At 42.8% G+C, this 15,902-nt stretch overlaps 1 protein-coding gene and 1 pseudogene across 16 annotated transcripts in view; both read right to left on the bottom strand.

Moving 5' to 3' along the window:
• LOC101286051 (1-acyl-sn-glycerol-3-phosphate acyltransferase delta) overlaps positions 1 to 15,902 on the bottom strand; it is a 1,414,616-nt gene that overhangs the window by 245,535 nt on the left and 1,153,179 nt on the right. The window lies entirely within an intron of this gene.
• Positions 11,832 to 14,798, bottom strand: LOC117196239 (long-chain-fatty-acid--CoA ligase 1-like; annotated as a pseudogene).

Below are 15,902 nucleotides of genomic sequence, written 5' to 3'. Positions count from 1 at the left end.
AATGGCCAGTGATCTATGCTGCGGCAGGACATAGAAGATATTCTGGCCAGAACCCTGGTCTCAGGAATATAAGTAAGATAATTCCAAGAGGAGGAGGCAGTTAACACTGGTCATGTACAACGGACAAATGATAAATGTAGGAGGGGAAGTGGTGGGCCGTGTACAAGCTGAGGTGGGCAGGGAGCTGAAGACCCAGTGACACCAGGTGGCTCATGGGCAAGGTGTAGAGAGTGCGGGGACTGCTCTGGTTCTGACGGGTCTCTTGGACAGTTCACATGGAGCCCTCAAAATAATTCTCTTCATCTTGGAGAACAATGGTGCTGCCTTCAAATACCTTGAAATGCATTTGGTAAGTTTCACACATTCTGAAGTACTGCCAGTGTCTTATTTAAAAATTAAACTTTCTTCTGAGGACTTAACTCATGAATCAATCGAAATCATAAACATAGTGAACTTTACATTTTCTTAAAAGTTTCAGTACTATTTACAAACTATGGGTTCAACTTGCTATCCCAAGTCTAAATCAATTACTTAGTTAGGTGTTTGAACCTAAGTCACAAAGCTGATCTCAATTAACCATATTCCTTTAAATATTACAATTCTGTGAAGTTCCAAATACATATAGGTTCGTTAACATAAAGTATTAGTTCTACGGTTTTGATTCTCTTAAGCATTTCTCTACTTAATTCTAAATCTTTCCAAAGGTGAAAAATGTCTAGCTACTAAGGAAACGATTGCATCATCCCACACAGTTATTTTAGGTTATGCTCCCATATAATTTTGGGGATAGCCAGCTTGCTTGAGGTTGCATTGTAAACAGAAATTTTAGCTGGAGCGTTGACTAGATTCTTCATGGCGACCCATGTGGGACCAACTGAATCCTATTTATAGTTGTCATGGTGATGATTCCAACTCAAAGGAGGTGGTCATGGAGTTCTTGACCTTAGATCCAAGATACACACACACACACACACACACACACACACACGCACACATATATGCTATATATTATATATAATGTTTCCACCCAGTTGGCTAAATCACTTGACAAAATTTTGCACTATTGTGTTCTTAAGATGTAAATATATTTCTATCGCAAGATCTTTAGACTTAATAAAATTGTGTATCTGTCATATTTTTTATGGGACCATGAACATTTTTCAGATATTAAAAAGTGTCTAATTAAATTTTGATATTGCTCATGACTTTGATAATTCAGTAACAAATTCTAAGTTCATTCATTTGATGAGTGTTAAAAAAAATAGAATCGTCAGTTCCTTAGGGTCAGTGAGGGCTTGAACTGTGAACTAGCAACTAGTACTGAGTCCTGGTTAAGAGTGAGAGCTCTGGGGTCAGTCTGTCTGGGCTTAAAATCCTGGCTCCACTTCTTTCTTACTCTTAACCATTTTACTATAGAAATTCTCATACGCTGTGTGTGTGTGTGTGTGTGTGTGTGTGTCCTTACTCTTAACCATTATGCTATAGAAATTCTCATAAACTGTGTGTGTGTGTGCATGCATGTACGTGTGTGCTAGAGTACCAGTTATTTAATCAAACACTACGGTAGGTGTTGCTCTGCAGCTATTTTATAGATGGGGTTAAGAGCTACAATCAGTTGACTTTAAGTAAAGGGCATTCTCTCAATAATATGGGTATAATATGGCCGAACCACATCCAGTTGAAAGACATTGATTGAAGTTTCCTGGGAAGAAGAAAGTCTGCCTTAAGGCTGTAACACTGGCTCATGCCAAGTTTCCATCCTGCTGGCCTGCTCTACAGAATTCAGACTTGTAGTCCCCACAGCCATGTGGGCGAATCCCTTAAAATAAAGAGAACCCTGGAGAACCCTGACTAATACACAGTGGTTTCCTTTTTCCTTTATTTTCTTCCCTCCCTCCCTCCCTCCCTCCTTCCTTCCTTCCTTTTCTTCTTTCTCCCAAGTCCGAAAGAGCAAACTTCAGGATTACCTTTTCTGGGAACACTAGTAGCTGCAACACGTAATATTAGCAATGAAAATTCATTCACTTAGCAATTGGTCGTTGAGTTCGACTTTGGAGACAAAGATTAATCTCTTATTTTCTATTTATCGAAGTGAAGAACTAAAAGTGTGTTACCCTTCTTTGCTGTGATGTATAATAAAAGTGTTCATTTAGTGTCCACAACGCTAATTCTGACTTCTTGAGAGCGTGGCCTTTGTCAGTTTGGTTCAGTCCTACATGTTCTAAGCGCCTAGCGTGATGCCCAGCACATAGCGGACACTCGATTATTTGTTGAATGAATGACTTGCTCTTTACCTCTGCCCAGTAACTGCCACCTAATGAGGAGACAAGTTTCGACTGAAAAATTCCTACTCGTCCTGCTTAGAGAGGCCCACGTGTGTAGGCACAGTTCTGCTGAGTCACATCAGGCCCCTTACGGAAGCTCGAGAAGTATTAGGTGAAGAGAAATAGATGAACACATGGAATTTAATACATAGCAACGTACAACAGAGACACAAACACTGAACGTTTGTCTAGTTTGGCAATGTGTGTTCCTAGTTTCTTTCAACATTAATATTTCAGAAAGGAAAACATTGACCTCTAGGGGAAGTGAAAGGCTCCTCCGTTCTCCCACTTCACCAGCTTTAATCCTGCCTGAATAGGAACAGGGTCAAAGGCAAGACATTATACCTCCCAGAAAGAAAAAAACATTTGGGTTTGAGTACACCGACCTAGACCTGCCTCGTAAGGTGGTCAGAGAGCAAAGGATGTGGGGTGCACGTGAGTGACCCTTTATTAACACCAATTCTCAAGGCATCTCCGCTGAACACAGAACTCTAATAATTTCTACCAAAAATGTCAAAGGAATCAACAATGTTAGTATTCAAATGGGATTCACCACTTCTAATTGCCCTTTGATGACACAACTGTATTCTTGAAGGGTACATGGGTTTCACACAAATGATTCAAGATTCATGTTTATATCTACGTAGAATGTCCAGAACAATGGTGCTATAATGATTGCCAAATGTAGGTATGGATTGATGGATGGATGGATGAATTAACGAATGCTCTGTAATCTAAGGGCTGAAGATGAATTACATAAAGCCCCCCAAAGGGCAGAGGGCACAATCAAGGAATATAAAACTCTACTGGTAGGTACAAATCGTTTCTAGAGGAGAGATTGGTTCTGAAAATACAGAGATTGAAAACCACCAACTCCATATGTGCTTTATCATACTATTTAAACCTGCATGATGAGGGAGCTAACACTTTGTAGACAACCTCATACAAAGGTGTTTTTTTTAAAAAGACAGTCTTCTTTTGTCCTTCCTTTGTGGCTATTTGGAAAGAGAATGATAATAATCAAAAGACCTGCAAAAAAAGCGATTTGGTATCTCAAAGGTTGCAGGCTATTGTGTGACACATGCTGAATATCATGAAGAAAATGACTACCTTCTGAATTACTAGGGATGCTCGAAACTCCGGAGAGGAAAATAGAATCCCACCGTCTGTTATAAGAATGCTGAGAAGAAGAAAGAGAGAAATTTAGCTTTCAGACATTCAGATGTCCTTTGCTTAAATAGGGCAGACCCCTTTAAGGAAAGCTTTGGGGACAGAACAGAAATAAATCTCAGGGCAGCTGTTTTTCTATCTGAAGAAGGTTGGTTGTCTCTTACGCCACTTACAGATTTTAAAAACGTGTTGTCATTCTTTAATCATGGTCATTATTGGAGAATATGATCGAAATTTTAATTATTAAGTAGAAGGAATTGTCAAGCACTTTCATCGGGCGGCTGGTGTGCCCGAAGTGATCAGTCATCAGCACAGCGGATGCGAACCTGGGAGCGCGTCATCCCCGTGCCAGGACCCCAGCCGAGAAGGAGGCGGTGGTCTGTCCACCTCCTACTGGCTCCCTGTCTCCTAAAATGTCTGCACGCTGTTTACTGCAGAGCCAGTGTTTAGACCAATGCTCAGTAATGTGAAAACATCAATCATTTCCCTCCTCTATTGAAATGAAGTAGGATTACTCTTGATTTAATAGCAAAGGAGAATTTCCAAGGCACAAAAACATTTCCACGACTAAGCACAAAGGTTATGCTGAAAATATACGTTTGTTTTCTTCTTCCACAGACCCACGGGCACTAAAGTTATTAGCTTCGTGTTCACCGTGACAGTAACTCCACGTCTGCCGGGCTCTGCACTGTCTGTAGTGCGGTAGACAATGTGCAGGAAAGCTCGTCAAAGGAGAAAGGCTGCCAGAAATTCATAAATTGGGGGAAAAGGATGGAACACAGGGTTAGTATGACTCACAGGGTCACACAGGGTTAGTGCTTAGATCTAAATGTGCTTTACACATTTAGAGTGAAGTGCTTACAATCACCAAAAGCCGCTGTGGTGTCTTTTTAAAGCTACAGTAAAGATCATCATTTGGATAACCTCAACCCCCTGCAACCATCTGAAGCAGGGTCAGGGTTGAAAACAAGAACCACCACCGACAGGCCCAGGAGCGAGGGGGCTGAGCCTTCTAGAGCTGGCAAGCACCTCCCTCGCTCAGATAGTGCCGCCTGCAAGGCAGGGCCCTGGTAGGGGCCTGGGACCAAGGGAGGCTACTTCCAGATGTGAGGCGTCTGCTCCCTCCCCGGGTGGCTGGTGCACCACAGTTAAGATTTCTGCCTGGGTTAATGACACTGGAACCCCAATGACAGTAGCTGTGTCTGTGAAGTTCTCTTCCTGCCAGTCTCCAAATTACAGGAAATGCCAAATTCTCTCTCCCAATCACGAGAACATCCTCAGAAATGTACTTGAGGTGACTATTAATTCTAGCATATAGTGTTTGGTTTTAATTTTTTGTTGTTTGTTTTTTTGGAGAAGATCCAAACTATGCCCTTGTTGGAATAAATGAGGGGTCTGACTACAAATAGAGCCGACAGTTCTTACTGGTGGAGGCCAGAGTGCTGGTTCTAAGTGAAGTTGTGACTAGGAAGGAATTTCCTGAACACCTGATCTGTTTATAGAAATGCCTGGAACTTCCGGCCTGCAGGGCACAGGGACGGCTTGATCCCGGCCTCTCAGAGTTCCATGCTTGCCTGTCCTGGAACTCCCTCACAAAGAAGATTTTTTCTCCAATTTTCTCACTTCTGTTTGGAACTTTCTACTTATAATAGGTAGATTTCTTCAGGGTTCTAGGAAACCAGCGAATGTGGCACCTTTGTCTACAATTACAATGGTTATGGTTAGTTTTATCTTTGCCTCCTTCCCCTTTGCAGCTAGCTGAACAAGGGCTTTCAGTGACTTACCCCCTAATGGGAGGTTTCAGGTGCAGAATTGGGTCAGCAGAAATAATTACACTGAAAGCAGGTTTCTCAGTGCTACTGACACTATTCTGTTTAGACAGGAGAATGGCCGTTGACTTCTTGTGAGGGACACATTTATCCACCAAATCACATACCCCTCTTTCCTCAATTCAACCACTCACCCACCCAGTCTCCCAGCTTTTACTGTGTGCCCGTCAGGTGTAGCAGGCACAGCAGGAACTGCAGGAGCGAGTACGAGCAACAATCGATTCTGTCCTCAAGAAATTTTCCGCTCACACTGGAAGACGGATTTGAAGGTAATATAACTGAAGTTTATGATAAAACTGTGATCTGTGCTATTTTATGAAATTACAGGGGTTGCAATGAAAGAATTACTTATGTCTGGGTGACGAGGGCTTTATGGGCACTGTGTGTTTATAGGCGAGAGGGACTCCGACCAAGATTTTGAAGAATGAGTTATCCATCATTTGAGAATAATGGGAAAAGGTGGTGTAATCCCCCCACCACGGGTGGTCACAGGCCCGACGAGATGTTTAGATTCACAAGGTTATAATAGGCTACACCTGGCACTGGATTCACTTAGAAGGATATAGGACAGGAAACAGCATGCTAGCAGGGAGCATCAGAGAACATTTCTTCGAACCCCAGTGACCCCTCAGGTTTAGGGAACAGGATCAGGATGGTGAGTGAGGTCAAGAATCTGGATAGAAGCTCTAAGTCCCAAGTGTGTTGGTAAGAGTTCCATGGACATAACTTCAAGCTATAGAATGTGTAACGTCCACCTCAAAGAGCATGACTTCCAGGGAAGTCCACAGCCTATGGCTTCTCCCCTGGGCATTTATGGCTCATTCACAGTCTCAAGCTGTCACGATGCAATGTGCCAACCAGGGGTCATTTTTAATCATCGGCACTTGCTGACTATTAACTCAATAAACATTCCGTCTTCGTCAGGTCTCCCAGGAGCAGAACCGAAGGTCAAATTTGTCCTCAGAGAAGGAGAAAGCGTTTTGCTGACCAGTGGCTCAGAGGAAGGAGCAGTCTATGCCGAGTTCTGGGAGTCTGAAAGAACACGGTGAGATCCAGAGCTGGAAACGGTCCCATGTGAGTTAAGTACAAGGTATTGCAGAAGATGAGAGGAAGGGTAAAGGGGAGAAGGGGTGGGAGATGGGGCCACCAGAGGGGAGAGGGCCCAGAAAACAGACTAGACCATACCCAGGGGCTTAGATGTTTAGCCTGTCAGGAACCACTGCATGGGATGTGTTGTGATCATATGTGTATGGCAGTGATATAAAGGGTTGCAGAGTGAGGAACACACTGTGGGAGGAAGAGAGTAGGTTGTTACAGAAGTTCAGGCAAAGGATAGGGGGATCCTGAGTTAACAGGCAAGGGGATGGAGATAAGGAACATTTACTGGCTGGAATCAATCAGCGACTGGGGAGAAGAGTCTGGAATATGCCTATGGGTCATCACACGTGCCCCTCACTGCAGAGAACTGAGATAAGAGGAGGGAGAGCAGGTCTGCATGTGGGTGACGGAAGAGGTGGAAAAATGAGTTCAAATATGGATATTTTGCATTTGACGTGCTTATGAGAATTCCAAGAGGAGACACCCAGCAGGCAATGTAAAGTAACATCCTGAGGCTCCAGAGACTGGTCTCTCTAGAGACAGACTTGGGGCACATCAACCATAGACGGGGCTCAGAATCAAAGAAATAAATGAGACGGTCCAAAGGAGGACTTGATCTCAGAAGAGGGAAGGACCAGAGACGGTCCCCTTGCAAACACCAGAAGTTTAAGGGAGGGTAGTAGACGGGTTTGGGATGTAGTCTGTGAAGATGCGATTGAAAGGGGGCAAAGGACAGGTAAATGAGAAGGGTACCATGGAGGCTGGGGTAGGAAGAGCTGTCACCGGCATCAAGGCTGCAGTGAGGTGGGTACACCTACAGTACGGACCTAACCATTTTCTTCATCTTTGCACGATAGTTGCATCTGTAGTATAATCGAAGGCTAGTCTATCTAGAGGGATCAGATCAAAGGTGAGCCTGAAGTTATTTATATTTCACCATTTACCTCTACAGCATTCTTTTCATTCTAATCACAATGTCTGGTAAAGATCCAATTTCCAGCTCTCTCTGGTTTGTAAGCTGGTGTTTTTCTGCAGAGATAACCACAGGGGGAGGTATGTCAGGGCCTGATTTGGTATTCAGTTAATATTGTAGCACATGCTCTTCCATTACCTAGAAGCTAATGACTATCTAAATTAGTTCTATGGCCCAAAGCAAGGATAAGGTGGTTAGTATGTTTGACCAGCCATTAAGGTGTGTCTTTCTGGAAAAATATCCTCTCAAGTGAAATGACACCATGATGTTCTATCAGCAGTAGAGCTAACTCTTATTAAAAGGTCTACTTTGAATGTCTCCCCAGGGTAATCATATAAAAAGAGAATCAAAATTTAATATGTCATTAGTAGAGGCTGACTTGCTGAAAAATAAGCTGAATTAGTTGAGAATTGCTGCTAAAACATTCTGCAGCTGGCAAATATTACTCTGATGCTCTAGAGAATGGTAGCAATAAAACACGTAGAATATGTTTTGCATCCCGAAGTTAGCATTCTTGAAATAATCAATGATTTTTGTTCCAAACCAGCTTAATATCTCTTGTACCCATAGACTGTAGCCTGAAGCAGATAATATCTTCTCTTGCTTCAGAATTCTTTTTTTTTTTGCGGTACGCGGGCCTCTCACTGTTGTGGCCTCTCCTGCTGCAGAGCACAGGTTCCTGACGCGCAGGCCCAGCGGCCATGGCTCACGGGCCCCTCCACTCCGCGGCATGTGGGATCTTCCCGGACCGGGGCACGAACCCGTGTCCCGTGCATCGGCAGGCGGACTCTCAACCACTGCGCCACCAGGGAAGCCCCTCAGAATTCGTTTGCTCAGTTTGTCTGCTTGTTAGGTGGAACACTTGATATAAACAAGGGGATACACAGATGTTAGAAGTCGTGTGTAGGGTACGTGACAATAGAAGTACCAGGAAAGGCATAGAGATAAGTACTTATCTAAATATTACACAAATTAAAAAGATGCCTAGGTACAGTTAGGCATCGAAAAATACAAACACATGGAGGCTAAACAATACACTACTAAATAACCAAGAGATCACTGAAGAAATCAAAGAGGAAATCAAAAAATACCTAGAGACAAATGACAATGAAAACACGACAACCCAAACCCCATGGGATGCAGCAAAAGCAGTTCTAAGGGAAGTTTATAGCAATACAGTCCCACCTCAAGAAACAAGAATCATCTCAATAAACAACCTAACCTTACACCTAAAGCAATTAGAGAAAGAACAAAAAAAAACCCCAAAGTTAGCAGAAGGAAAGAAATTATAAAGATCAGATCAGAAATAAATGAAAAAGGAATGAAAGAAACAATAGCAAAGATCAATAAAACTAAAAGCTGGTTCTTTGAGAAGATAAACAAAATTGATAAACCATTAGCCAGACTCAACAAGAAAAAGAGGGAGAAGACTCAAATCAACAGAATTAGAAATGAAAAAGAAGTAACAACTGACACGGCAGAAATACAAAGGACCATGAGAGATTAGTACAAGCAGCTATATGCCAATAAATTGGACAACCTGGAAGAAATGGACAAATTCTTAGAAAATCACAACCTTCCGAGACTGAACCAGGAAGAAATAGAAAATATAAACAGACCAATCACAAGCACTGAAATTGAAACTGTGGTTAAAAATCTTCCAACAAACAAAAGCCCAGGACCAGATGGCTTCACAGGCAAATTCTATCAAACATTTAGAGAAGAGCTAACACCTATCCTTCTCAAACTCTTCCAAAATATAGCAGAGGGAGGAACACTCCCAAGCTCATTCTATGAGGCCACCATCACCCTGATACCAAAACCAGACAAAGATGTCACAGAAAAAGAAAAGTACAGGTCAGTATCTCTGATGAACATAGATGCAAAAATCCTCAACAAAATACTAGCAAACAGAATCCAACAGCACATTAAAAGGATCATACATCATGATCAAGTGGGGTTTATCCCAGGAATGCAAGGATTCTTCCATATATGCAAATCAATCAATGTGATACACCATATTAAAAAATTGAAGGATAAAAACCATATGATAATCTCAATAGATGCAGAAAAAGCTTTTGACAAAATTCAACACCCATTTATGATAAAAACCCTCCAGAAAGTAGGCATAGAGGGAAACTACCTGAACATAATAAAGGCCATATATGACAAATCCACAGCCAACATCATTCTCAATGGTGGAAAATTGAAACCATTTTGTCTAAGATCAGGAACAAGACAAGGTTGCCCACTCTCACCACTATTATTCAGCATAGTTTTGGAAGTTTTAGCCACAGCAATCAGAGAAGAAAAAGAAATAAAAGGAATCCAAATCAGAAAAGAAGAAGTAAAACTGTCACTGTTTGCAGATGACATGATACTATACAGAGAGAATGCTAAAGATGCTATCAGAAAACTACTAGAGCCTAATCAATGAATTTGGTAGAGTAGTAGGATACAAAATTAACACACAGAAATCTCTTGCATTCCTATACACTAATGATGAAAAATCTGAAAGAGAAATTAAGAAAACACTCCCATTTACCGTTGCAGCAAAAAGAATAAAATGCCTAAGAATAAGCCTACCTAAGGAGACAAAAGACCTGTATGCGGAAAACTATGGCACTGATGAAAGAAATTAAAGATGATACAAACAGATGAAGAGATACACCATGTTCTTGGATTAGAAGAATGAAGATTGTGAAAATGACTATACTACCCAAATCAATCTACAGAATCAATGCAATCCCTAGCAAACTACCACTGGCATTTTTCACAGAACTAGAACGAAAAATTTCACAATTTGTATGGAAACACAAAAGACCCCGAATAGCCAAAGCAATCTTGAGATAGAAAAACGGAGCTGGAGGAATCAGGCTCCTGGACTTCAGACTATACTACAAAGCTACTGTAATCAAGACAGTACGGTACTGGCACAGAAACAGATATATAGATTAATGGCATAGGATAGAAAGCCCAGAGATAAACCCACACACATATGGTCACCTTATCTTTGATAAAGGAGGCAAGAGTATACAATGGAGAAAAGACAGTCTCTTCATTAAGTGGTGCTGGAAAACTGGACAGCTACATGTAAAAGAATGAAATTAGAACAATTCCTAACACCATACACAAAAATTAACTCAAAATGGATTAAAGACCTAAATTTAAGGCCAGACACTATAAAACTCTTAGAGGAAAACATAGGTTGAACACTCTACGACATAAATCACAGCAAGATCCTTTTTGACCCACCTCCTAGAGAAATGGAAATAAAACCAAAAATAAACAAATGGGACCTAATAAAACTTAAAAGCTTTCGCAAAGCAAAGGAAACCATAAAAAAGATGAAAAGACAACCCTCAGAATGGGAGAAAATATTTTCAAATGAAGCAACTGACAAAGGATTAATCTCCAAAATTTACAAGCAGCTCGTGCAGCTCAATATCAAAAACAAACAGCTCAATCCAAAAATGGGCAGAAGCCCTAAACAGACATTTCTCCAAAGAAGATATACAGATTGCCAACAAACACATGAAAGGATGCTCAACATCATTAATCATTAAAGAACTGCAAATCAAAGCTAGAATGAGGTATCTCTTCAACCCGGTCAGAATGGCCATCATCAAAAAATATACAAAGAGCAAATGCTGGAGTGGGTGTGGAGGAAAGGGAACCCTCTTACACTTTTGGTGGGAATGTAAATTGATACAGCCACTGTGGAGAACAGTATCGACGTTCCTTAAAAGCCTAAAAATAGAAGGACCATACGACCCAGCAATCCCACTACTGGGCATATACCCTGAGAAAACCATAATTCAAGAAGAGTCATGTATCACAATGTTCATTGCAGCTCTATTTACAGTAGCCAGGACACAGAAGCAACCTAAGTGTCCATCGACAGATGAATGGATAAAGAAGATGTGGTACATATATACAACGGAATATTACTCAGCCATAAAAAGAAATGAAATTGAGTTATTTTTAGTGAGGTGGATGGACCTAGAGTCTGTCATACAGAGTGAAGTCAGAAAGTGAAACACATATGTATGCTAACACATATATATGGAATCTAAAAAAAAAAAAAGGTTCTAATGAACCTAGGGGCAGGACAGGAATAAAGTCACAGATGTGGAGAGAGGTCTTGGGGACATGGGGAGGGGGAAGGGTGGGCTCGGACGAGGTGGGCGAGCATTGACATATATACACTACCAAATGTAAAATAGATGGCTAGTGGGAAGCAGCTGCATGGCACAGGTAGATCAGCTCGGTGCTTTGCGACCACCTGTAGGGTTGGGAGGGAGAGGGTGGGAGGGAGACGCAGGAGGGAGGGGATATGGGGATATATATATACATATAGCTGATTCACTTTGTTATACAGCAGAAACTAGCACAACCCTGTAAAACAATTATACTCTAATAAAGATGTTAAAAAAAAAACCCTCCAAAACCATCACAGACAGAGTGACGGGTTCAGTGAAGGTAAAGTGTACAGTTATTCAGGTGTCACAGTTGAACATGGTTGATCCAGGTAATTGTTTCCTTGTTGAAATGCTTGTCTTCACTGCAGAGTCTAAGACAGATTTTTAAATAACCCCTGGGAAGGGATGGAGGGAGGGAATCGGGTCTGGAGAAGAGGGTCAGAGAATATACTGCTCTGTGGGCACCAGAATCCACCCGCAGTGGCGAGCAGCCATCCGTCTTTACCTGCATTGTTCTGAGCTAGGTCTGTCCTCTGCTTCACTGAGAACCTTCTGCTCCGACAGGAATAACAGGGGTTAATCAGAAGGGTGGTGTGAGATGGGGAAGGGAAGGTGGCAGGGATCAAAAAAAAAAAACCTCTGGTCCACTTGTGATCTCCTGCAGCTGGGGCAGTTCTTGTTTATAAGGGACGGTGCCCTCCAGTGCACGGTACTCTTCGGAGCAGCAGACACCTGCAGAATTTGCAGCAAGTAGCAGACATCTCAGAAATAGCAAAGTCCTAACCACTTGGTTAGCAAAACAGAGAGACAAGTTTTCACCCTCCTTTTAAACTGAGGAAGTCGTAAATAACTTAGCACATTTATAGTTTCCCCTTTACAATTTTTTTAAGGCTCATTTTGGAAATTGTGTATCACCGTGAACATGGTCTGCAATGCGACGTGACCATAAGGCAGTGTTCCATTCCTTCTAAGCTTCCTGTGACAAGAATCTGAATGCACGAGGCAGACAAAGACGCTCCTTCCCTACTTGCTGTTGTCAAAACTACCCACTGAGGCCACGGGCGGGAGAAGACCGCGGAGGCGTGTGGCCTCTTCCCAGCTTCCTTCCTCGCATTAGATTTTTGATGGTGGAACAAAGTTCAAGGATCTGTGACCTGAAATAATTCCAAAGCTCTGGTCTTTTAGCCTTCATTGTTGGGGTCAGAAGGCCGTTGTTGACAGAGAATAATTCAGGGTGGAGACAGGTCAAAGGACCTGTTCAAATGGTTTTAGGCCAGAATCCTTCCCAGGTCTCACCATGCCTTCTAGAATAGCTTTTTTGACATCCTTGTTTCTGCACATTTCTTCAAAGGAGCCTTCAAAGCCTCTCTTCTGGGCCCAGGGGCCTAGCATCTCAATGTCTGGTACCACAATTACCATGAGAAATGCCTGCAAGTTCTCTCCATGGACGAACACCTGAGTGACAGGTTCACTTCACTGGTAGATGTTTTCTATCTTCTCCAGAGCTATGTACTCGCCTTGTGCCACTTTAAAGATGTGCTTTTTCCTGTTGATGATCTTCAAGGTGCCATTTGATAACCACTTTCCAATGTCCCCTGTGTGCAACCAGCCATCTTTATCCAGAGCTTCTGCTGTGTTTTCTGGGTCCTTTAAGTAGTCTTGAAATACATTAGCCCCTTGCACACACACCTTGCCCGCGCCCTTGGCAGCCATGTAATTCATTTCTTCCACATCGACAAGCTTTACAATGTTGCAAGGCATTGGGGCGCCACATGGCCTGTGGTCCAGTCCCCAGGCACAGTCAGGCAGCACCTGGCGGTGCACTCAGTCTGTCCGTAGCCTTCGTAGAACTGGCAGCCCAGCGAGGCTCTCAGGAAGGTCAGCACGTGGCGGACACGGGCGCCGCTCCTGTGACCATCAGCCTCACTTTTCCTCCCAGGCTCGACTCTTATTTTATGGATGGTCAACTTATCCCACAGGCTGTTGTTTCTAATGATGCCACCGCGAAGCTTGGCTTCTTTCCTCTTGGAGGCAAAGTCCAACAGCCATCGCTTCAGCATGCTGTTTGCCTGAGGAAAAAGTCAGTCAAACATCCAGTTCAGCAGTCTGGGGACCACAGGGAAGATGGTGGGTGGAAATGCCTTGAGATCATCCGTAAGCAACCTGATATCTCCTTGGAAAAATCCTATTTTAGCTCCGTGACACAGCATCACACACTCTACAACTTTTTCAAACACGTGGGCGAGAGGCAAGAAAGAGATCAAAGTATCATCTGAGGAAGTAATGAATGTACTCTGTCCTTTTCACAAATGCTGAACGATCGCTGACTGCATTTCGATGGGTGATCAGTGCTCCTTTGGGGTTGCCTGTAGTTCCACTTGTGAAGCAAATTATTGCAACATCTTCAGGTGCTGGAGGCTTGGGCTTCCGTCTGTGGGCTCTTCCCAGGTCCTCCATCGCCTTCATGCGATGATCTCCACCCCGCACTTCTTGCCTCGTTCCGACCCATCACTGCCGTAGGAGCCCATGAGAACAATAGTTTTAAGGCATGCTGTTAATTTATTTTCTACAGCTTCTAATAAGAGGCTGGCCTTCTCTGGCTTGCCCACAAAAACCAGAGAGAGTTCAGCTTTGTTGATGATGAAGGTGACTGCTTCAGTTCCGAGGGTATCGTAGAGGGGAACGATCACCATCGAATAAGTAAAGCATCCCTGTTCAATGATCACCCACTTAGGTCTGTTCTGAGAAAAGAGGCTGATGAACTGATCTGGGGCTACCTTGAAGCCCTTGTGGATCAGCGCCGAGCCCACACACTCTGACATTTCTGCAACCTGTTTGTATGAAAGCCATTCATAGGGTTGGTCTGGTTTCAGAGAGCCTAAACAAGGGCCGTTATCTGACACCTGCATGCCCCTCTGGAAGCCTTCATATAACATTCTGATGTCATCGTAGAAATACACCAAGGGCTTGTCGCTGTCCAGGAGCACGGATCTCCGTCACTGCCTGCCACCTCCACTGACTGCATGGCCAGGTCGCATGGTGGCTTCAGGGCCTGCAGTTGCATGGCGTACCAGAAGGTGGTGAGCGCCACGAACGCACCGAAGCCCATGAGTGTGTTGGTTGGAAGGGTGCACACGTACTGCCGGAAGTCAACCATCTCTGGCATCCGAAACTACTGGAACAGCTCATGGTCTTGCATCATCCTGGGTTGGTGGCGTCCTATGCCCATATCTTAGAAGGGCGTCACAAGTCTTCTCATTAAATGAAAGTTCCAGACTCCACGGCTGGGGATTCCATTTTGTGACTCGTGGAGAAGTAGGAATCCAGTCTCAAACCTCTTTTCTACTTTCTTTCTTCCAAACGCCTCTCTAGCAGGAGACGGCTTATCTTCTAACAGGAATGCTGGGGAACCAGAGGAGCTTCAGCAGAACATTTCAAAGGAACCTTGGACTAGACCTTTGCCAGGTGGCTGTCTCTTTTCCTCAGTTTGGATGAAGGGAGATGAATGAGGGGGAAAAACTCAGTGGATGACTCTTTCTTGGGTGCATTACCTGGTTTCAGGACTTAATGAAGCTCAGGTTCTTGATGTCTCATTGCAGAAAGAATTCAGTGGGAGACAAAGTGATAGGTAAGAAGTGGATTTATTTAGAGAGAAACGCATTCCACAGACAGTGTGGGCCATCTCAGAAGGTGAGAAAGGCCTAAGCAGTAAGATTTACTTTTAACTTTCCTATACTTAAGTGTATTGAAGTGTCATTTTAATGCATCGGTAAAGAAGCACAAATGCCAAATCCCAAACTTAATTTTATTATTTTGATAACTGGATTTCTTTTCAATTTTATGTGTTTAATCCTATGCCTTCAGAAAATATTGTTCAAAGATAATGTCTAAAGTTTTTATCAAACTTTAAAGGGGCCAAAGGGGTCCATGGAACAAAATAACTAAGAACTTCGTTACTAGGAGTTTGATATTTTATATTAAAAAATAAGATACTAAAGAAAAGTCGCTGCTTCTGACACATCTTTGGAAATTCATAATTTAAAGAATTTAGCTGTATTTAGTAATTTTCCCCTCTAAGGTCTTCTTTGTGAGGTCACAATTTACAACTAGCATTGGAATATGTTTTCAAAGAGACCCCAGCTCAAATATACAACCCAAACACTTAAAATGCTTTATCCTGAGAAAATCCAAATATTTATGTTTCCAACTCATGTTAAAAATTTTCTAAAAGCATAAGATGTTATCGAGGGTTCCCCACTGTTGATGACTGTGGTTAGAAAGGCTATCGAAAACGGCTGCCGGGGAA

Source organism: Orcinus orca, chromosome 12 (genome assembly GCF_937001465.1).
Source record: "Orcinus orca chromosome 12, mOrcOrc1.1, whole genome shotgun sequence".
Lineage (NCBI taxonomy): Eukaryota > Metazoa > Chordata > Mammalia > Artiodactyla > Delphinidae > Orcinus > Orcinus orca.
This window is presented reverse-complemented; position numbering and strand designations above follow the sequence as displayed.